The following is a 23206-nucleotide window of genomic DNA, read 5'->3' as shown; positions in this document are numbered from 1 at the left end:
GATTCTTATGCATCCCAAAGTCTAAGAGCCACCAATTAGTGATTTACACTTATCCCGAAGCTGATTTTTTTATAAATTTATTTTTTATTGGTGTTCAATTTGCCAACATATAGAATAACACCCAGTGCTCATCCCATCAAGTGCCCCCCTCAGTGCCCATCACCCCGTCACCCTGTCCCCCCCCCCACCTCCCCTTCCACTACCCCTTGTTCATTTCCCAGAGTTAGGAGTCTCTCATGTTCTGTCTCCCTCCCTGATATTTCCCACTCATTTTTTCTCCTTTCCCCTTTATTCCCTTTCATTATTTTTATATTCCCCAAATGAATGAGACCATGTAATGTTTGTTCTTCTCCGATTGACTTATTTCACTCAGCATAATACCCTCCAGTTCCATCCACGTCGAAGCAAATGGTGGGTATTTGTCGTTTCTATGGCTGAGGAATATTCCATTGTATACATGAACCACATCTTCTTTATCCATTCATCTTTCGATGGACACCGAGGCTCCTTCCACAGTTTGGCTATTGTGGACATTGCTGCTATAAACATCGGGGTGCAGGTGTCCCGGTGTTTCATTGCATCTGTATCTTTGGGGTAAATCCCCAGCAGCGCAATTGCTGGGTCGTAGGGCAGATCTATTTTTAACTCTTTGAGGAACCTCCACACAGTTTAATGCAATCCCTATCAAAATACCATGGACTTTCTTCAGAGAGTTGGAACAAATTATTTTAAGATATGTGTGGAATCAGAAAAGACCCCGAATAGCCAGGGGAATTTTAAAAAAGAAAACCATAGCTGGGTGCATCACAATGCCAGAAATCAGGTTGTACTACAAAGCTGTTGTCATCAAGACTGTGTGGTACTGGCACAAAAACAGACACATAGATCAGTGGAACAGAATAGAGAATCCAGAAGTGGACCCTCAACTTTATGGTCAACTAATATTCGATAAAGGAGGAAAGACTATCTACTGGAAGAAAGACAGTCTCTTCAATAAATGGTGCTGGGAAATTGGACATCCACATACAGAAGAATGAAACTAGACCACTCTCTTGCACCATACACAAAGATAAACTCAAAATGGATGAAAGATCTAAATGTGAGACAAGATTCCATCAAAATCCTAGAGGAGAACACAGGCAACACCCTTTCTGAACTTGGCCACAGTAACTTCTTGCAAGATACATCCACGAAGGCAAGAGAAACAAAAGCAAAAATGAACTATTGGGACTTCATCAAGATAAGAAGCTTTTGCACAGCAAAGGATACAGTCAACAAAACTCAAAGACAACCTACAGAATGGGAGAAGATATTTGCAAATGACGTATCAGATAAAGGGCTAGTTTCCAAGATCTATAAAGAACTTATTAAACTCAACAGCAAAGAAACAAACAATCCAATCATGAAATGGGCAAAAGACATAAACAGAAATCTCACAGAGGAAGACAGAGACGCGGCCAACAAGCATGTGAGAAAATGCTCCGCATCACTTGCCATCAGGGAAATACAAAGCAAAACCACCATGAGATCCCACCTCACACCAGTGAGAATGGGGAAAATTAACAAGGCAGGAAACCACAAATGTTGGAGAGGATGTGGAGAAAGGGGAACCCTCCTGCACTGTTGGTGGGAATGGGAACTGATGCAGCCACTGGAAAACTGTGTGGAGGTTCCCCGAAGCTGATTTTAAAAGTTGGGAAGAGGAAGTGAGCGGCCTCTCCCAATATTTTCAGATTTGTACCCAGTGTTGATGTATTAGCCTTTCAGGACCAGACTTCCCTAACCTAAACAGGGATGACCTAAAATGGCTCCAGTAATAGCCATGACAAGACTGTAAGACTGCCAGCTTCCAGGAGAGTGTGTGGCCCTCCTTTTACAACCATAGGTGGTAAAATATTATTATGAAGTGTAGGTAAAAAATAATAATAATACAGTCCCAGTTTTGAGCTACTTCGGAGGAAATGCACATGGTAAGGTAATTTTTATGACAGTTTTTAAAAATACTTTACAATTAATGTTTTAAAAAATTACATTCAGAAACACGAGGCAAAAACAGGCAAAGCTATTTGTGGTGTATTTCCCCCAGGAAAGATAGTATTTTCTGAGCATGATACTAGGGCAAAATGAGCAAGTTTGAGAGTAATTCCAACTATAATCTTGGGCTTGAGCCTAGTTAAAGGAATTCTGAGAGCTGAAATCAAGTAGATGCAAACTGGCAAAGAAGACAGAAGCAGACTTTAAAATTGGTCTCCAATTGGTCAGATGCTGTTAATAAATATTTATTGGGTACTTATTATGTGCAGAGTGTGTGCTTCGTGCTGAAGCTGGCTATCATTATGCCAATTTGGTAGTATAATAAACTAGCCTTATACAATGTCCACCGAATCCAGGGTAGGCAATAGAAGGTTATGAAGTTTGATTATTTCCCCATGTACTCTCCTTCCACTTCTCCACAGTCTCCCCAGCCCCTTTTCAAGGTGTGTTTTCTTCCACAGGAAGCCGAGACTACTGATTTAGCATCAGGGATACAGGATTTCTGTCGTTTCTTTGTTTCGTCCAGACATGAAGATTCTCTGATTCACCCTCCCCACTCCCAGTTATTACCAAGAACATGCATTTTGCAAGTTGATGAACCAAAATCTGAGGTACAAAGGGTGGACTTGGAACTGAGCTAAAGGAGATTGTGATACAAAAGGATCTCTTTGGAGAACTGTGCATCCCTGCTGTTCAAACTTTAAGCAAAAGATACATATCATATGATACTTTTAACTGTTCTTTTCCAACGAGTTTGCAAAAAAAGGAACAAACATTCACTAGAAGTGAATGAGTCCTCACATCTTATCAGTTGACCTTGGGACTGGAGCCCAGCTGCATCCCCAGTTTTTATCCCCAAGCGGCCCCCCCAGACTTCGGTTGCAGCTGACTGAAGAAGAGATCATGTTGGCCATTTAACTGGAACTGCAGAGAATTGGCACATTGCACATGCAGCCCCTGCAGGAATCGTAGCTGGCTACCCATCCTTCTAGTGCTTGAATCCCAGGCAGATGAGGCGCTCGAGAAGAAGCAGAGGCTTATTTAAAAGGTGAGGGTGCTGGGCACTGCTTCCATCCAGGAACACCTCGGGAGGCAAAAGCAGGACAATGGAATGCTTGGGTGAGACTGAATGGCTATATGCCTGGGATCCCCTGACTTTTCCTCCATGTTCTCTGGGTCCTATTATGTCCTTATGTTTGGAAAGAAATTGTGGTATTGTAGGATTTTTCAGAAAGGAAGGGAACATTCACTTTGGATAAGAAAAAGGGTTATTTCTTTCTTTGTGTGAGAGGGTTTTGCTCATTTTCCTTTGTTAATATCCCAGGTATCTGTCCCAGGATCTGCTCTAGCACTATTCTAACCTACATAGTCACTGATTAGCAGTGGGTCCTGTTGCTTAAGGATTTGGAAAGTCTGTTGGCAGACATTAATTCACAGTGAGAGAGGATTCAACTCTGCATGACTCAGACCAGAGTTTCCTAACACTGAGTTTTTTTTTTAATTTATTTATTCAGAGAGAGAGAGAGACTGAGAGGCAGAGACACAGGCAGAGGGAGAAGCGGGCTCCATGCTGGGAGCCCGACGCGGGACTCGATCCTGGGTCTCCAGGATCAGACCCCGGGCTGTAGGCGGCGCTAAACCGCTGCGCCACCGGGGGTGCCCCTAACACTGAGTTTGAAGACCTCTTTATACGATCAGAAAAATCTCCAAATCATCATATAGTTTTGCTTGTGTTTCTAGTTTTAGTTGGTTGAGAAAATATTTTATTTTTCTCAAAATGTCTATAGTTTCAAAAACAATTTTAAATGATTTTGTATTTTCTTAATCACAACACCTGTGGACATTTGAAAATAGCAGTCCATATATAGGAAGACCTATTTTTATTCATTATGCAACTTGTACTTGGTGAGCAGAGAGATTAAAGGATCCTTTGGTGGGGCACCTGGGTGGCTCAGTGGTTGAACATCTGCCTTCGGTTCAGGGCATGATCCTAGAGTCCTGGGATAGAGTCCCACATCAGGCTCCTTACAGGGAGCCCGCTTCTCCCTCTGCCTATGTCTCTGCCTCTGTGTGTCTCTCATGAATAAATAAATGAAAAAAATCTTTAAAAAATGAGGGGGTCCTTTTGCAGAGGACCTAGAATTCCTGAGTGCCCATAATGCACAGATTTGAAACCAGTGACTTAGACAATGAATGCTATCAAATAAACAGATGAAATGAATGAATACAAAATGAATAATTGGGGAAAAAACCCAAACCTAGACTTATTAGTAAAAGAGAAGGAAGTAGACCTCTTTGCAGAATCTGGAATTATGATGACTTTGATTGGTAAATGGGAAATTATTTTATCATAATTCTTGTTACTGCTGTGAATATCTGTGATGAATTTAGGGGCACTCATTGCTTTGGGTTCAACAAATTGTGTGAGCAGAGCAATCAGATGAAATAAGTCTTCTTTAGAAGTAAATTTTAACTATTAAAATAGTGTTTTTAAGGATGTCTTTTCTCTTCAGGGATTCAGGACAGCAGGCCATGCAAACATTCTTGGCTTCAAGATGTAACATTGCTAGGATGGACAGGCATGTCCTACATGCCCTGAGCGAGGACAGAAGGTAGCTCGCTGCTTCCTACCACACCACCTCTGCTGTTGATGGGATGATCACCACTCATAAGGTGAGGGAAACACCCATGTAATAAATGGAATGTCTGCTCCTAGCAGAGTTGTACTACAGCAAACGGTAGGCTTGTGACTGCTACTTTTCTAATTCCCCATTCAAGTCTGAGTCACAAATCCTCACCTAGGATCTCTGGGGGTGATGTTGGGGCTTTAAGTGCCATTAAATGGAGTTCTGAGCAAAGAGGAGAGTATCACCTAAATCCGATTTTGGTTTAGCCCCTCACTTCTCCTTGAAGTCCCTGAAGTCACTGTGCCCACAATGGACAATGGCAAAAGAAAGGCATTGTTTCTTTTTTTTTTTCCAGTGAGCTTGTGTCTAAAACTCCAAATGCAGACCTTTCCAGGCAACTGGATAAAAATCCACGGCTTTGACCCAAGTGCACAGGGAGAGCTTATCCCTCCCCCAGTTCCAAACCCCACTTTCAAAATTTTACCACCCTTACGGAAACTGTATTATGAATGTGAGGCCAGGGTTTAGAACATCCAAGTGTATGTGAGAGAGAAAAGAAGGAAAAGCTACCAGAGCCCAGGGACAGATTCTGCTCCATGAAGGCAAGGGAAACAGAGAAATATACCCATGTATTTGACCTTCTAACACACAGGGTAAAACACACACTAGAGAACTAGAATCTGAACCTCTCAGTTTAGCAACACCTGATTTGGGGAGGCCCTGGAAAAAGAAGTGGGAGGAAGGCAGATCTTCTCTTTTCTCTGTAGTGCCTTCTCATTCTAGAAGACCATTTTACACTTATGAATTCTACCTTGGAGGATATGTAGCTTTGGAAATCTTCACACAATGAAATTTTTTTGGCAGATGAAATTCTGCTCACGACCTTGTTGGTACAAGAAGCTGCATGGAAACTGTCTTTGACTTCCTGAAGCAGAATAGTAATCAGGCTCATGCTGGCATTTGATGAGTTAAGTGAACTGGAATATGAAGTCTGACAAATTTGTTAATGGAATTTTCTTTAACCAAGAGGATCAACAAAATCCATAGGAAGTAAATCTTTGCTTCATCTCCTACTGCTGTTATTGACAGAACTATGGAGACTTTTTTTTTTGTAGAAAGTCATTGAATTGCCTGATTTTATAAAAAGTGGATAAAAGCTATAATGCTTAGGAGGTAAAAATGTCCTAGAAGAGTGCTGCCCAATGATCTGCAACGTCCAATATGGTAGCTAGCACCCACATGTGGTTACTGAGAATTTGAACTGTGGCATATAACTGAGGAATTGAATGTTTAATCTTACTTAATTTTTTAAAGATTTTATTTATTTAGTCATCACACACACACAGAGAGAGAGAGAGAGAGAGAGAGAGAGAGAGGGAGAGATTGAGGCAGAGACACAGGCAGAGGAGAGAAGCAGGCTCCATGCAGGGAGCCCGACGTGGGACTTGATCCCGCGTCTCCAGGATCACACCCTGGGCTGAAGGCGGCGCTAAACCACTGAGCCACCCGGGCTGCCCTAATCTTATTTAATTTTAAATAGTTTGATTTCACATAGCCACACATGTCTAGGGACTACCATATTGGAAAGCACAGCAGTAGAATAACTCATTATTAAATATATCATAGGCATAAAAAGTATATAATATATATGGTTTAAATAATAATCAAATAACCCCTGTACCCTCCAATCTTTCTTAAGAAAGAGAATATTACCCAAACCTCTGAAGTTCCCCAAGTGCCCCTGCCTGAACCCTTTCTTTTTCTTTTTTTTTTTTTGCCTGAACCCTTTTGTATCCCACCCTACCCCCAGAGATAACTACTATCTTGAATTTTGTGTTCATTATTCCTTTACTTTGTTGGATGTTTTTACCAGAATTTTTATGCATTTCTAAACAAAATTTTATTTTCTTCACATGTTTTGGGACATTTTATGAACAGAATTATACTGTGTGCACTCTTTGGTGACTTGCTTTTTTGATCAGTATTACATTTAACAGTCCCCCCATTATTGATGCGTATAACTGTATTTCATTTTCAGTGCTCTTCTTAATATTACTAACATGTGTCATTTAAATGGAAGCACAGATTAGGTATTCTTTTGTACTCTGCTCCAGTTTATCAATATATTTTAGTTTTTTCATCCATTCTCCAGTCAGTGGTAATAGTGGTGTTTCTATTTTCTTGTTATTACAATCACTCTACATGGAATACTTTTCACATGTTTCTAGGGTCAGATAAGAAAGAGTCTCTCTAGGGTACAGGCCAGGGAATCAAACTGTTGGGTAATAAGGATACCTATATATCTTTACAAGGTGATGCCACATTGTTTTCCAAAGTGGTGGAACCAATTTATATACCTACTAATAGCTCAAGAAGTGTTTGGTTCTCTACATTCTAGCAATAATCATCTTTGTCAGACATTTTAATTTCTGCTCATCTGGTAGGCATAAAATGCCATCTCGTTGTATCCTTAATTAGTATCCCCAGGTTATTAATGAGATCAGGGATATTTTCATTCAAATATCTTTTCTTTTGAAGTGCCTACAGGTTTTTTCTTTTTTTTTTTATTCATTGATTTGTGGACTTTCTTTATATTCTGGGTATTAATCCCTTGCCAGTCATATGTACTGCAAATATCTTCTCCTTATTTGAGGCTTATGTTTTACCTTTTACAGTCTATTTATTGAACAGAAATTCTTTTTTAAAAAAAGAAAAAAATAAAAAATAAATAAATAAATAAAGATTTTATTTATTTATTCACGAGACAGACAGACACACACACACACACACACACACACACACACACAGAGGCAGAGAGACACAGGCAGAGGGAGAAGCATGCTCCATGCAGGGAGCCTGACACAGGACTTGATCCTGGGTCTCTAGGATCACACCCTGGGCTGAAGGCGGCGCTAAACTGCTGAGCCACCCGGGCTGCCCCTTAATTATAATGTACTTAAACTGAGCTTGTATTTCCTTTGCTTGTACATTTGTCATCTTTTTAAAGAAATCCTCCCCACCCAGAAGTTGTAATACTTTTCTCATATATTTTCTTCTTTAGGATTTAGTTTCCTGTTTGCCTTTGAGTCTTGTATCCACTTGTAATTGATTTTGTTTATGATAGAAAATGGAGATACAAGTTCATTTCTTTCCGTAGGGATAGCTGTTCCTTCCAGTGTTAGTTATTGAAGAGATGGGTTATTTACTCACTGATCTCCCACGCCAACTCTTGTTTATGCGGGCCAATTCTAGGTCCTCTCTTTTTATGTATCTTTCATCTCTTTTTATTTTTTCATGTATCTTTTCATCTCTTTCATGTATACATGGGCACAATTCCAGACCTTCCCTTTTGTGCTATTAGTCTGTCTAACTCTGAGATAATACCACTATCTCTTAAGTACTTTAATGTTGAAAGAAAGGATCCAGACACACACAAAATAACTACTCTGTGCTTCTATTTACATAAAACACAAAACAGAATGAGGCATGCAGAAGAGCTGGAGATGAAGTTGAAGAGGTAGCAGGTGGGACAGATGATGGCGTGAGATGGAAGCCATTGGAAGGTTTTCAGCAGAGGAGCTACATGACCCACCTTATGCTGTCAAAGGATCACCCTGGAACTTAATTGAGAATAGGCTTTTGTGAGGCAAGAATGGAAGCAGGGAGACCAGTTATAAAGCCAGCACAACAGTCCGGGTGAGAGAAGATGGCATATGGGACCAGAATGGTGGCAGTAGAGGTAGTGACACGTGGTCAGATTGCAGGTATATTATGAAGATGAGGCTGATCATATGTGCTACTGAACCCATTGTGAAGTGTAAGAGAAGAGAGGCATCAAAAGAAGAGAAGACATATCAAGAGTGACATGTTGAGAGTTTTGACTGAGAAACTAAGGATGGATCATGTAGTATATAGTATATATGTAATGTATATATAACCTATATGGCATATATGTAAGATACACACACATAGTGCTCAGTACAAGTTTGCAACATGGTATGTATATGTCTTTAATAAAGAGTCCCTCTCTCTCCTTCATAGGGTATATATATAAAGTTCAGACTTTAATATTTTGTAGTTCCTTAAAGTTAGAGATACCCTCATGCTCAAAGGGTGACCCTGGGTGATGCTTGCCTGATAATAGAGTGGAGATGAAAGAGTGATGTCTATAAGGCTTGATTCTTAGGAAACTGACAGGCACTCACAGTGATGTCCATCTTGGGAAATAATCAGAGTAAACAAGAGTAGCTCTAACAATGTGACTTCTGAGAGAACAATTTTTTAAGACCAAGTGCTATTTTAGCATGAGCCTAGGGGTAAATGTCTATATAGTAGAGAGCTTTGAGACTTCTGCGTTATCTGGGTATAAATAGAGCCTTTGAGCCCCTTAGAAGAAAGCTTAGGTATTTACCGAGATGACCATTATTTTCTGCTGCTGCTGACCAGTGAAATACTTTCCAAATGCTGTTTTAATTCCACCAGCGCCTTTAGATGGATGGCTTGATATGCCCTTATTTATTATGTGACTTACAGAAATGACAGACCCATCACCAACGTGACACTGTCTCCCCATACATCTCAGTCTGCAAAACTAGTACCAGGTACTTGTTTTTCCAGTTAACATTCTCAACACTAAAGTAATCTGTGTGGTTGCTACAGAAGTTATACTTTGTCCATTCTTGGGATTATAATAGATGTTTAATAAAAAGATTTGGCCAACAACTGTGTCCCTCTATGCCATTTTGCCTTCTTACCTAACTTCACTCATATCCCTGAGGACTCATACAGTTATGCCCCAATTCTACTATCCATCCAGTTGGGTTCATTGCTAGTATAAGGTCAGTAACATTCAGTGTTCTTGACTTGGTGTTCTTTTAAGATAAAAAAAGAAAATACAGGGCACTTGGGTGGCTCAGTTGGTTAAGCGCCCGACACTTGGCTCAGGTCATAATCTCAGGGTCGTGAGATTGAGCCCCACTTCAGCTCTGCACTGGGCATGGAGCCTGCTTAAGACTCCCTCTCTCCCTCTGCTCCTCCCCCCACTTTCCCTCTCCTTCTCTAAAAAGTAAAGAAAAGACAAGAAATAAAAGAAGATACAAGGCACTAACCAGGAGCAAACATTAACTGGGTTAAAGCAAAACCCTTCCTTTCAGGTAATGGAAAGTATGTAAGAGATGCTTTAATGTGATTTGAAGATCCTTTTCCATCTGCTTCATTAGTCGAGTATAGTGGCTATTTTTATATTGTCATGACTCCAGCTTTTGAAATTTGTAAAACTAGTGTAAAGATAGACCAAAGTACAAAATAAAAGATCTTCTCCATCACCCACACTTTTTTAATGCAGTAATACACTTTGCAGTCCTTACACATAAAAAGGCAATTGTGCCAGGCACCAGGAAGCATAAAGAGATAATAAGTGGCCCCCACCATTAAGGAGTTTGTTATCATGGGGAGACAGAGTTAGAAGCCAATCATTTTAGAGACAGTAAAAGCCCAGTGATTACCTCCAGGGGACAGTTTAGTGATGAATAAGTGATGAATGCTATAGTCAGATAATGATACAAGTTAACATTTATCACATAGTTCTGAGTGTGTTACATATAGCATCTCATTTAATCTTTACTACTGCCTTATGAAGCAGGATATTTTTATCACCATTTTGTAGACAATTAAATTGAGGTATAGTCACATTAAGTGACTTCTTTGAGTCACACAGGTAGCAAGTGGTACAGCCAGGATCTGGAAAAATCCAGGCAGTCCTGCTCCAGAATCTGTGTCACAACCTCTGTGTTGTTTTGCCATTCTGATGTCTAGATGGGAAAATCAGCTCTACCATTTACTGTAGTAACAAAGGGTGGGTGAAAAGAGAAAGCTTTTTATTTTGTGTCCTGGTGTGTCTGTGCACCACTTTACAAATTTGGAAAGCAGGAGTCATGGTAATATAAAAATAGCTGCTTCTTCACTAGTCAGGTAATGGTCAAAGGATCTTTAAATCACATTCAGATATCTCTTTCATGTTCTACATTGGAAGAGGGTTGCCCTTCACTCTAGCAAATGTTTATTACATGCTTCGAACTTTAAATGTGTTATCTTAAAAAGAATACCAATGCAAGAGCACTTAGGATTGCTGTCTGTATAGTGGCAAATAAATGGATGATAGCAGAATTTGGACCTTAGTGATATAAATTTAGCTGCTCTAAGACCTAGTTTGTTCCCCTATAAAAGGAGCATAATAATAATATCTACCTTATAGAGTTTGTGTGAGGATTAAACTACCTATTAGAGTAAAATGCTTAACTTTATGCCTGGCACATAAAAAAATACCATATGATAATGATGGTATGTTGGTGGTAATAGTGATTATCTCAAAAACCCTCTTTGTTGTTGGCATGCTCAATTTTAGAACTTGAAATTTTAGGATGGTTGGCTGAGATGTTCTGTGTTTTATACTTAGGAATATCATATTTATAATTAGAAACATCCATTTATCAATGAGTTCTTCTATGGTCAATTACTGGCTTTTACATGCTTCATCTTTGCCATCTCTCTGAGATATTATAAAACATTTGAAAGAAAGCTTGTACCAATTGCCCTATAATCAGAGCTGATATGAACAAAATCTGGTGAGAAGATTCTTGCTTAGGTGAAATTTCCTCTACCCCTCCCTCTACACCCTCATCCCACATTGCTCAAACATTGGAATTTGCAGAACATGATTCTGAACGTTCTTGTGAATGGATTGGAGCATTCCCAAAGGTGAAAAAAAGTGCAATGATGTTGCCTGTCAATAAAATATCTCACCTAATTCATTATACATACCATATATACATCTACTGTCAACGCAGAGCCCACTGTAGCAAGGCACACTGAATTTCAATAAATAATTCCTTGGGGATCCCTGGGTGGCGCAGTGGTTTGGCGCCTGCCTTTGGCCCAGGGCGCGATCCTGGAGACCCGGGATCGAATCCCACGTCGGGCTCCTGGTGCATGGAGCCTGCTTCTCCCTCTGCCTATGTCTCTGCCTCTCTCTCTCTCTCTCTCTCTCTCTCTCTCTCTGTGTGTGCGTGACTATCATAAATAAATAAAAAATTAAAAAAAAAATTAAAAAATAAATAAATAAATAATTCCTTGGACATTCTTTATCTAAATTAATGTATAATTGTGTTCACTGAGTATATGCATTCTTTGTGATCACTGATGAGACATCAAGAAAGCCTTCTTCTTCTACTTCCAGAATTCCTTCCATCCACTGTCACAGGAAGTTTACTTTCAGATTTTAGAATGCCAATTGGGAGTTAAAGCGCATTTTTAAAAATCTAGAATGTGTAATTAAGCCAAATGGTTAGTCCTGCTTGCTATTGTGTGTATATATATAAGCATTTTAATTGTATTCAATTCTATAAAATAGAAATATTTAGTTGATTGTCTTTCCTTTCAGCTTTCCAAAGCAATATTTATGTTGCATCCTTTGATGTGAGAGTGGGCTAAAATATGACTTCTAAATAGGACAAAATTTCATTGAATTGGAAGAAAATTTCACCACTAAGAGGGTGTGTATGTGTATATATGTGTGTGTTATTGTTGTTTTGCCATACATTGTAATCACTCTTCAGGCTCTGAAATGATAAGTGTATTTTGTGGATCTCATGGCATTCATTTATAGTCACAGTGAAGGAAAATCTCTCCAGATCAACATATTAGAATATGTAGTGAAGAGAAGTAACAAAGCTCTAATTTTCATAATGTAGATTGGGTGATTTTCTATCTTCCATTCTTTCTTTCTGCACAGGCCTCACTTCCCCTGCCAGTAAACAGCCATTGTTAAAATGTGAGAGCTCAAGGGATGGGCAGCTGGATTTTCACTCTAAATTGCTAGCTTGCATGCAGTGCCAGCTGCCAATATCAAGTGCTCATCTCCGTCTCATGACTCGTCATTGACCTCAGTGAGATAAACCATCAGGTGCAGGCCTGATGCTGACTTATCCCTGGCTTTAGAGTGTGTGGTAAATACCTAGGGCTTAGCAAAGAGTGGGAGAGGCCACCAGGGCATTAATTAGGCCAGTGGGTGGAAAGTGGAATCCCACAACATAGATCAGAAATAAAGCCAAAAGACCCATTGAAAACTAGTCTGGACAAAAAGAAAAGACATCCTGGATCAGCAATATTAAACCTGATTCAGTTAAAGAAGGTTTTAAATGATGATTCCTCAGTGACAGTGTAAACACCAAGAGGGAACTCTGTCTCTATATTCAGCACTTAGCACACTTTCTTCTAAGCACCCACTAAACGTCTGGAGGAGCAATGAAAGCATAATCATGAATGTTGAAAACCCGGTTTAGTGCTACATTCTCCACTCTGCCTCTTCGTTTTCCTGCATGTCTGATTCTGTCTCCTCTCACTGTTGTTCTCTCTCTTTTTCTGTCTTGACTGATAGTCTTTCTTCCCTCATCTATGTGGCAGAAAACATGGCCATCTCATGACTATTCCTGAGTTAATATCCTCTTCATTCCAAGGACCAACCCAAACAGAACCAAATTTCATTAGTATGAATTCCAACTAACCTATGCCCTGCCTTCTCACAAAAGTCTTGGAGTCAACTTAAAATAAAAATGCACGGACATGTGAACCCAGGCTAGTAAAAAGGAATCTGTTTTTAAGATTCATTTATTTATTTGAGAGAGAGAGAGCATGCACAAGCAAGAGGGAGAGAGAATCTCAAGCAGACTCCCCACTGAGCATGAAGCCCAACATGGGGCTCAGTCTCACGATCCATGAGATCATGGCCTGAGCTGAAACCGAGAGTTGGATGTCAACCAACTGTGCCACTCAGGCACCCAAGTGAAAAGGAATTTAAACTGTGGTCAGGAGTCATATAAAGAAACTGAGACTATAAAGCATAGCAGTAATAAAATAATGAAATGAAATAGTCACCATAGCTGGCATGTAAATTTAGCTAAAAGCTTCCTGGAAGTCAAGGTAATTAGGGAAACATTATTGATTATCACCATTATAACATTATCACCACCTAATAGAAGAAATTGTTATTTTAAAAAACCAGGTCTTGTTGGACACATAGTAGGTGCTCAATAAACATTTGTCAGATGACTTACAAGAAGTTAAACATTTTCATGGGGAAAATGTAACATTATACATGCTCAGAAATACACTCACACAAAGATAGAAGTCTGTAAACTATTTTTCACTCAACTAGTAATACAAAGGGGCTACTTCAATCATGTGTGTCTATACAAAATGTAGACATCTTTTCTGTAAGAAATCTGATTTAAGGCGAGAGATAACATTAGACAATAGTTCAGAGAAAGCATTAGTCCTATTTACAACTCCTTTGACTGCATATAACAGAAATGGACTCAAGTGGACCCAAACGAGTATAAGCAAAAAAGGCACCACTTATTATTAAGTATAATAACATGGATCCCAAAGGCCTTGGGGATACATTAAAATGAAGGCTTGGAACACCAACTGCACTCTTTCCATTTCTCATCTCTGTGTCACTATAAATTGTCTTCATTTCTTTCTCATCTCTAAATTTCTGGATCTCTCTCCTCCTCCTGGGCTTTCCTGCTCTCCAGTCCACATGGTGAAAAACAGGACCACACTGCTACTCCTGGATTTACATTGCTTCCTTTTAAATAAGCAGTCTTGATGGAAACTGTAATTTCAATCCTAATTCCAAATTTTCAGGGAAGGTTCTCTATTTCGTACAGTCTAGATCACACATACAAGTCTGGATCAATAAAAGGGATGTTTAAACTTTCCACATAATCATCCAAAAGCAAAAGCACTGGAAAAGCTTATTTTCCAGTATATGGGGGAGATCTAGACTTATCTGTGTCCCCCTTCCTCTTTTTTCACATCCCAAACAAACTGGATAAAATGGCTAGAACAAAACCCACATGTATGCATTGAGAGAAGAGAAGGCACTCTCATAACTTGCTATTTTTCCCAATTCCCACCAAACATGAAATTTCCAAAAATGTTTCACTTTCTGCTTGTGGTAGTGAGTTTCCAATAGCATGAGGCACAATAGTAAACACAGGCCAATAGACGCAGGCTGAGATCTAGCAGGCCCTTGGAGGAAGAAATGATTAATAGCATCAGAATGACATCCTTGAGGGGCTGATCTGCTATCTCTGAGACAACAGTAATCTAACTTTACAGAACAAACAGCACCACCAGACTGGGACTCGAGCCACCTTAGTGCATTCTGAAGAAACAGAGGAACGAAAAGAACAGCTTTAGAATCAGAGAAGGAAACATGCCAGTAAGACAATGGTTGGAGTGCATTTGGCAGGCTTTAGGGAAATGCCAGCTGAATCCAATATGTTCATTACACAATGCAAGCTAAGTCTGAGTGAGTAGAAACCAGCTAAAGCAAATGTAGCTCGAAAGCAGTAATTAAAAAAAATCAAGAAATGGTGCAAATGTGGTTAGAAAATGGTAATAAAAATCAGTCAGGAAACTTGGGGATTTCATATGGTTTGTGGAGCAACTACAAGAGACTGGAATATAGGGCGGTGGTTCTCAAAGTTGGCCCCTCGAGGAGAAGGATCAGTCTGGAGACTTGTTAGAAATGCACATCTTTGGCCTCTCCACAGTCTTGCTGAATCAGAAACTCTTGGGGTGGGACTCAGAAAGTTATGATTTAACAAGTACACCAGATGATCCTGATGCAAGCCAAAATTTGAGAACCACTGGTATAGGGGAATGAATATTAAAAGGCATTTATAAGCATAGAAAAAGAAGCATTATATATTTGCCATGGATATATGGGAAAAGAAAAGAATATTCAGATGAATGTACTATGAGCATATTCCCTAGAGCTGTGTTTTTCAAAAGCCAGGTCATCACACATTATTGGGTCATGAAATATATCTGAGTCACTGATCAGCATTTAGGAAACTTAAATAGATTAGAAAAGATCTATTGTACTTAGGGTATTTTCACCTCAAAATCTTTTTTTCAGCCATCTGTCTCTGTCTGTGTATATGTATGTGTGTGTGTGATTAGAATGTAAAAATTATTTATTACCTTGTATAGAGGTCAAACCATTGCAAAATCCACTTCTTTAAGACAGCGACTCTTAAATTTAAATATACATAAGCGGTACCCAGGTGTGTTAAAGATAAATTTCCAGATCCCAAGCAGAGATTTGGGTACATTAGACCTGAGGTCAGACCCAGGAATCTGCATTTTAACAAGTGCTCCAGGTGATTCTGATCCAGGTGGTCTGCAGATTCACTTTGAGTATCATGTGTCTAGGGTACAGATTTTAACTGATATTAATAATAAAATTTAACAATTCAGATTAAATATTTTTGAGCCCAAATTAATGCTAAGCTAAAGGCTATGGAGTTTACAAAATTGAATTGGACATGGATCTTTCCCTTAAAGACATAAAAACATTTTAAGATATGGTCTTTATTGGTGGGCCTGCCTGATTTGGAAAGCACAAAAAAGAAAAAGGGTAAAATATCCCTGGGGATATGATTTGCCATGCACATCTAGTTAGTAAGGTAGAACATATATTGGGGCAATCAGGAGCCTCAGCTAGCACATATGGTACCTTTGTGAGTTGTAAAAAAGAGGCACTCATTCTGGGCAAATGAATTAGGAAAAGACATATCTAAAGACACATCTAGAAAAAGTTACCACTTCCTCCACATTAATGTAGGCTCAGGCCAGTGCCATAGCTCTGTGGTGTAGATTATAACAAGGCCATAAGTTATTCTCTCTTATCCATACTGCACTCCCACACTAATTCTAGACTGTCATTAAGACTTAATTCAGCCAATGGGATATCAGCAAACATGATGCAAGCAAAGACTTGAAAAAGGCTTATACTTTGGGATTTATCTTCCTGCTACTCTCAGTAACCTTTCTTACCATGTAAAGAAGCCCAGGGTAGCCAGAGGGATGATGGGAGTCTGTAAGGGGAAGAGTCTTGGTCATCCCAGCCATCCTGGCTGAGGCCATCCTAAACCAGCCAGCTCCAGGAGCGCCTGGGTGGCTCAGTGGTTGAGTGCATGCCTTCGGTCCAGGGTGTGATCCTGGAGTCCCGGGATCGAGTCCCACATCAGGCTCCCTGCATGGAGCCTGCTTCTCCCTCTGCCTCTCACTCTCTCTGTGTCTCTCATGAATAAATAAATAAAATCTTAAAAAAAAGAAAAAAACAGCCAGCTCCAGTCCACCCATCAGCTGACTATAGATGAAAAAGCAAGCTAGCCAAGATCTGTTAGACTTAGAAGAACCACCCGACTGAGCCCAAGCCAGAGAACCAACCTATAATAACCATCAGGAAAAAAAAAAAAAAAAGCTTATCGTTTTAAGCCACTAAGGTTTGAGGTATTTGGGGATGTAATGAAGGCTAATAAGACACTTAGTAAGCTCCGATTGGCATCCAATCCCTACTCAAGCTCCTCAAGCCCAGCAATCTATATAGGGCACAAGCTCCACCATTAAACAAGGCAGCCTGAGGTGCAAAGTACCTTAAGCCAGATTGAGCTGTAGAGGCCACAGGGCAACCACCAATAAACCTCAGCCTTGTAGAGTGATTGGATTTTATTATCTGGCCATACATGAGAGACTGAAATGACTTGAGAAGAGCCCTGTGAGTTGGAAAATTGGGTGGTTTAATGATAAAGTCATACTCGACTCAGTCAATGCATAATGGATTGTACAGAATCACAAAAATTCCCAATTGACTGTTGTAATTATGGCTGTCATTGTACACACACAGCCTCTTAGGCCTAAGGATTGCTTTGGGCCATTTTTATTTAGAAAAGCATACATATTGAGAAGATATAATTATTTCACTATTTCATTACCAATCTGTATCTCGTGTAAAACCATTCTTAAGATGTGTTCCTACATAACAGAGCAGCAGGAAACAGCCAGACAAACTCCGGTAACAAATTCCCCCCACTCTCTACATCTTTTTTTTTAAGATTTTATTTATTCATTCATGAGAGACAGAGAGAGAGAGAGAGGCAGAGACACAGGCAGAGGGAGAAGCAGTCTCCACGCAGGGAGCCCGACGTGGGACTCGATCCCAGGACTCCAGGATGGTGCCCCGGGCCGAAGGCAGACGCTAAACCGCTGAGTCACCCGGGGATCCCCCCCACTCTCTACATCTTATCATGCCATCAAATGTAAAGGGAAGAAATTGGAATCTCTCTTCCACATTTTCTTCAATTTGGAAAGTTTTTCTTTTCCTTTAGAATCTGAAACAGTTTCCTTTCGTGATATCCACAAATACCTACATGGATCACAGAAAATGGAAAATCATATGCCTTCGGAGTCCCCTGTGTGCAGAAATGAAGTCCAAGCAGGCTGGTTTATCATTCTGAAGTGGGAGTGGACAACTGTTGAATGAAAGATGAACTGGATGTATAGATGATGACAAGACACAGAGATGCTCACAGCACAAGGGCAGCATCTTATATAGCTCCTGGGGAAGGGAAGAGACTTGGAACAGCACTGAGGGCAATCAGCAGCACTGGTGGTCTTTAAGGAGCTCCATGGACAGGCACAACTACTGAGATTATGTGCAACAATTCATGTGTGTGAATGTATGTGTTTTTTACCTGTGGAGAGGGTTCCCTGGCTTCACCAGATTCCTAAAGGGATCTTCACCCTCACTGCCTTTCCAAAAAACTAAGAACTGCTGCAGTAATGGAAACTTAATTTAAAGACATCTCAATTCACTAGAAGATGACTTGGTTTTCTTTTCTTTCTTTTTTTTTTTTTTTGAGAGCTTTATTGAGGTATAATTGATATATGAAACAAATATACATGTTTAAGGTATACAGTTTGATAATTTCGGACATAAGCATATCCACATGGTATGTCACCACAATCAGGCTAATGAATATATCCATCGCCTCTAAACGTTTCCTTGTTGTCCTTCATGTGTGCATTTAGGTAAGAACACTTAACATGAGATCTACCGTCTTAAGAAATTTTTAAGTGCACATGCCATGTTGACTATGGGCACCACGTTGTACAAACACATCTCTAGAATTCATCTTGCACTACTGAAACTTTATACCTATTGAACAACAATTCATGAGGAGCTGTTGTTCAATTGTCTTTCTTTTTAAACCAGGCCCTGATGGTCCTTTATACAGAAGTACTTTACACTACATATGTAAGGTGTATCTCTCCTTTCCCTTGATTTTATAATGAAATTAAATGTATGTTCCCCTGGGGAAGAAAACAAAAATCTTCCGGTTGTTACTTTGGAATCTCTTGGCAAGAAAAAGGTCAGGCAGGGAGGACTAATTCCCTCCACCAAGCTCCATGCCAATTTCCCTACAGCCTTTTTAAAATTTCTTCTGTGGTCTTTTCACCTATTAGAACTCTTTTTTTTTTTTTTTCTGACTCTAGGACACACCTGATGCCCTCTGCCTCTCTCCGTGGTTCAAAGGAACTGTTCTGGGTCCTGAGCATCCCTTGTGATCCCCTGGTGCACTTCAGCTGCTAGAGCTCTGCTCTCTGCCTTCTTGTATGTGAGTACTTAGCAGAACTGAGATACTCAGTATATTAGCCTTCCCTTCATACGCTCTAACATACGAACAACGCACCTGGTCTAAAGGTCCTCAAATTTGATGTGCGATGGCACAAAGTATCAGCCCCTTTCTTCATCTGAATCTCCATGAGTTCAGAACAATACCTACTTGTCTCCTTTAACCAAATGCACCTAGCAACCATCCATAAAAGAGATGCTATGCAGGATCAGCAAAGGTTTCTTTATCCTACCATTCTTAGTATTCTGGGAAAGGATCTGAGAGCAGGGGACAGTGAAGGTCTTCATAAATATCTTTCAGCAACAAACCGGCCAGCCAGAGATCCTCAGTAGGGGGTGACAAGTGTTGTTCAGCCATCAGCAAACTTGATTGCAGAGCTGAAAGGTGATTTGGGAACATAGGTGACCTATTTAAACAGTGAAGCTGATTTGTTCATCCATTGGGGAAACATCAGATTGAGGTGAGGTAGGACCTATCCATTCTTGAGGGAGGTAGAGAGAAGAGGGATTTATTTATTGGCTTCCCTGGGTTCTCATTTTAAAAGCAGCAAAACCACATTATACAAAAAAAAATTGGAATACAGGATAGGGAAGAAAAAAAGAACCCTCACTCCTGCCCCTGATCTACTATTCTCACACAACGAAAATTAAGACATTACTGTGTTTTAACCATGCAATATGATCTACTTTTTCATTGTGCGTATATAAAACCCAGTTATCTTAACCCTTGTTTGTTCTTGGGTGATCCCATTCTGGGGATATCTATAGTAGTTTGTGATTCTCCCACAGAATTTCAAATCAGCTGGAAACACATGGGAAAACATCTCCCAGCCAATCACATGGGGGCTGTGGAGTAAGGCTGACTGGATTACCTTACTTATTAGCTGAGCAACTTGGGCCATGGCTTGCCATCTATACGTATCAGGTCTTTTCCTTATAAAATTAAGATAGTAACAATCACTAGCTAAGTGCATCGTTGAAGAGTTAAATGAGACGATCTTTTATTTATTTTTATTTTTATTTTTTTTTGAGACGATCTTTTAAAACACATAGCAGAGTACCTGGAACACGTAAGTATTCAATAAATGGAGTAGTCTACCCCAGCATTTGTTGGTTTCTGCTTCCCGTGAATTGTTTACATAGAGCCTCTCAGTCAGAGAGAAGAAGGAAGATTATAATAACATTGTGATCTGTGGTTGTCATGGCTAGTTCTTAAACGAGAATAGAGTTCATGATTATGGTCTCAGCCGTATGTTTGTTCAAGATACCATGTCAGCTGAAGGTGCCCTTGTGAGCCTACTCAGCACTACTGTGGTTTTCTATCACCATCAATCAGGGAAACACATGTTAATTAAGTGCTTTACTGTTTTTGCACATGATTTATTAGGTCTCTTTTCATTAATGTGCTTGATCAAAAAGAAAAGTAATTAAGTGGGGAACAGTGGCAGCAAAACATACTCGTCATCAATTATTAAAAATACAAGTTCTTAGGATGAGAGCCTGATCATTTATCCTTAAGCCATCTGCAGTCCTCAGCTGATGGCAAACCATCTGAACTATTACTACCTCTAATTCTTAGTTTTTAGGTTCACTGTTATTTTTTTAAGAGAACTAAGGGAAAATATATTTTGATATTTACAATCAAAATACCTGCAGCTGGCAGAGGAAGACTGGCATTATGCAATCTTCTTGTTATCCCTTAACCATAGAAAGTCAATAAAATTCCTCCCCGGGCAAAAAACCTGTGATATGTCCCTTACATATCAGTAATGTGACTTTGTAAGATAGGCTTCTCAGAATATACTGACTGCACAATTTTAAGGGTGAAAAACACATTTTAAGGGGGAAAAATCATTATTTCTTGAAAAACTTGTTTTGCTAATGCAAGGATTCATAACAAATTGGAAGGCCACTCGGGTCATTTTGTGTATCCTTCATTTTTCTAGGCAGGGTTATAAACAAAATCCCCTAGAATTTGTTCTAGCCTTTTCAATAAAAGCACCCATTGTGAAAACTATTATCCAACTATTATGATTAATCCTGCTATTCTGATCAATCTGTAAAATGAAGGTCATCATCTCCTACCCTTAGAGATATTTAAGATGCCATGGGTTCTCAATATCTTAAAGCTAATGAATTGTAATTCTTGGAGTCAATTTAAAGACACTTAGTCATCATAAATTATGTTTGTAATAAGGTAGAATATAAATATACAAATAAATTAGATGCCACTGTTGGGGAATATTCAGATATAATAAGAATTCTTAGAATATTGTAATAAGAATAACGTATCTGACTGTAAAGATTTTTCTGCTTTGCAGTTTATTACTATCTTTCATTAGAATATTTTTAAGCTTCAATATGCCATCTTTTGTCAGAAAAATTTTATTTTATTTTTTAAAAAAGCTATTTTATTTACAAATGAAATAATTGCATGTGTAGAAAATTCTAAATAATCTTTAAAAAGCTATTGGAATTAATAAGTCAGTTTGCCAACATTGCAGGATGCAAAGTCAAAATACAAAAGCCCAGGCACCTGGGTGGCTAAGCGGTTGAGCATCTGCTTTGTCAGTAAAATTTTATATTTGAAGGTCCTTGTAAAAAAAATGGGCCATATGCAAACTGGAACATGACACCTGCTAAATGGGAGATTAAAATTTTGACTTAAAGATAAAAGTAATAGTTAATTTGGGGCACTTAGATGGCTCAATTGATTAAGTGTCTGGCTCTTTATTTCAGCTCAGGTCATGATCTCAGGGTCCTGGGATTGTGCCCTGCATAGGGCTCCGTGCTCAGCTGGGAGTCTGCTTGGGGTACTCTCTCTCTCTCTCCCTCTGTCCCTCCCCACCCATGCACACATGTGCTCTCGCTCTAAAATAAATAAATAAATAACTCTTTTAAAAAATAGTAGTCAATTTAGGAAATATTTTGAATTCTACAAGGATCTCTATGAAAATAGTAACAGTTGTGACTCTTAATAATTGTAAATTGTGTGCTCTTTTCTATTTTTCAAATCAAATTCTACAATAAAAGTGCATCGACTTTGAAATCAGATAAAGAGATTATTTCTCAAAACAGATTTTTATCAAGTTAAAACAGCAACAAATTAAAAATAGTATTAACCTCATTTTTTAAAGTTTTTTTAATGTAGGTAGATTTCTGGATATTCCTGATTTAACTTTGGTATTTGGGTGATATTGTGCTAAAAGAAGTAGTCTTAAAAAGCATCTGCATTTCCCAAACTCAGTTCCATGGAGCATTAATCTTTTGAGATGGTCCTTGCAAAAAGGCTTCCACAATGAAGTAAATTTGGGCAATATTGCTCCCCATATTCAGAGGCTCCACACAAAGAACTCAAGGAGCTTGCCTATAATGAAAGATATTCAGGTGTACGTAACCCAACATCTGTTTATCTCATTCGACCATGGACGGCAATTTTCCAGATAACTCCAATTAACATTCTGTCACACTTTGGAAAATGCTGTTCTAGATCAATCCTCCCAAGAAGGAAACTTAGAGAGCTGTTGCCCAAGGTCCAACAGCTAGTTAATAGCAGCGTGGCACTGGAACTCCGATATTCTGACTCCCTGCCTAGTGCTCATTTTTATTCTACCCAAGTGTTCGACACCTTTACTAAAGGATGAGGAGGTGCTAATTTCTCCTCCCATAGTCCATCTACCAGTCCTTTCCTCACCTCAAGGAAGCAGAGCAGGGAAGATTCCTTTCTGACATTTTTTTCCTAAAGTCCCCCTAACACTGCGTTACACCCTCATGCCTTAGAACATTTGGATGATTATAAACAGACTTGAGTAGTTCATCAACTGACCCACATAGGAAGGAAAATTCTGCCTCATGGTTTGCTATTCCCATACCTGCTCATTTGAAATGCTCCTTTCCCTGGCAATAACCTTGAAGTAAAGGATTTTTTTTTTGTCTTTAAACACTAATGCCTCTTGACTGCCATTTATATCACACTTCAGGGGTTTCTTCTCATTAC

The 23206-nt window shown here is 39.3% G+C and overlaps 1 protein-coding gene across 15 annotated transcripts in view; it reads left to right on the top strand.

Annotated features, from left to right (window-relative positions):
• Positions 1-23206, top strand: part of FANCB (FA complementation group B) — a 459601-nt gene that overhangs the window by 319715 nt on the left and 116680 nt on the right. For 13 of the 15 annotated variants that reach the window (XR_005386142.1, XR_005386146.1, XR_005386147.1 and 10 more), the window contains 3 exons: positions 2496-3082; positions 4548-4707; positions 19071-19192. The gene's annotated coding sequence lies outside the window, so the exon portion shown is untranslated. Of the gene's footprint in view, positions 1-2495; positions 3154-4547; positions 4708-8139; positions 8700-19070; positions 19193-23206 lie in introns of those variants that run through there. The other 2 variants (XR_005386150.1, XR_005386151.1) reach the window with 2 other exon arrangements.

The sequence above is a fragment of the Canis lupus genome, chromosome X, assembly GCF_011100685.1.
Source record: "Canis lupus familiaris isolate Mischka breed German Shepherd chromosome X, alternate assembly UU_Cfam_GSD_1.0, whole genome shotgun sequence".
Lineage (NCBI taxonomy): Eukaryota > Metazoa > Chordata > Mammalia > Carnivora > Canidae > Canis > Canis lupus.
This window is presented reverse-complemented; position numbering and strand designations above follow the sequence as displayed.